Raw genomic sequence first — 362 nt, forward strand, 5'->3', positions numbered from 1 at the left:
AGGGGAAATGTCAGCTAATAACCCCTTTCAACGCGAGACTGCTGCTACTGCAACTTGCAAAATTGCAGCTGGTTGCACTACCGGACTGCATATTGACGCGCCATTGCCCTCGGCTTGCTAGTGACTTGCGCTCGTTTGCAACTGACTCGATCAAGTGGCTTGCCCTGATTTGCTGTTGGCTTGGTCAGGTTTGCTGCCGGATTCCTTTGGTTTGACCAGAGGCTTGGTCTGGTTTGCTAAGAATTCGATCAGGCTTGCTTAGTGTCTTGCTCAGGCTTGCTGGGGATTTACTCTAGAATTCGATCAGGCTTGCTTAGTGTCTTGCTCAGGCTTGTTAGGGATTTAGTCTACAACCGATCGGG

The sequence above is a fragment of the Penaeus monodon genome, chromosome 23 (genome assembly GCF_015228065.2).
Source record: "Penaeus monodon isolate SGIC_2016 chromosome 23, NSTDA_Pmon_1, whole genome shotgun sequence".
Taxonomy (NCBI): domain Eukaryota; kingdom Metazoa; phylum Arthropoda; class Malacostraca; order Decapoda; family Penaeidae; genus Penaeus; species Penaeus monodon.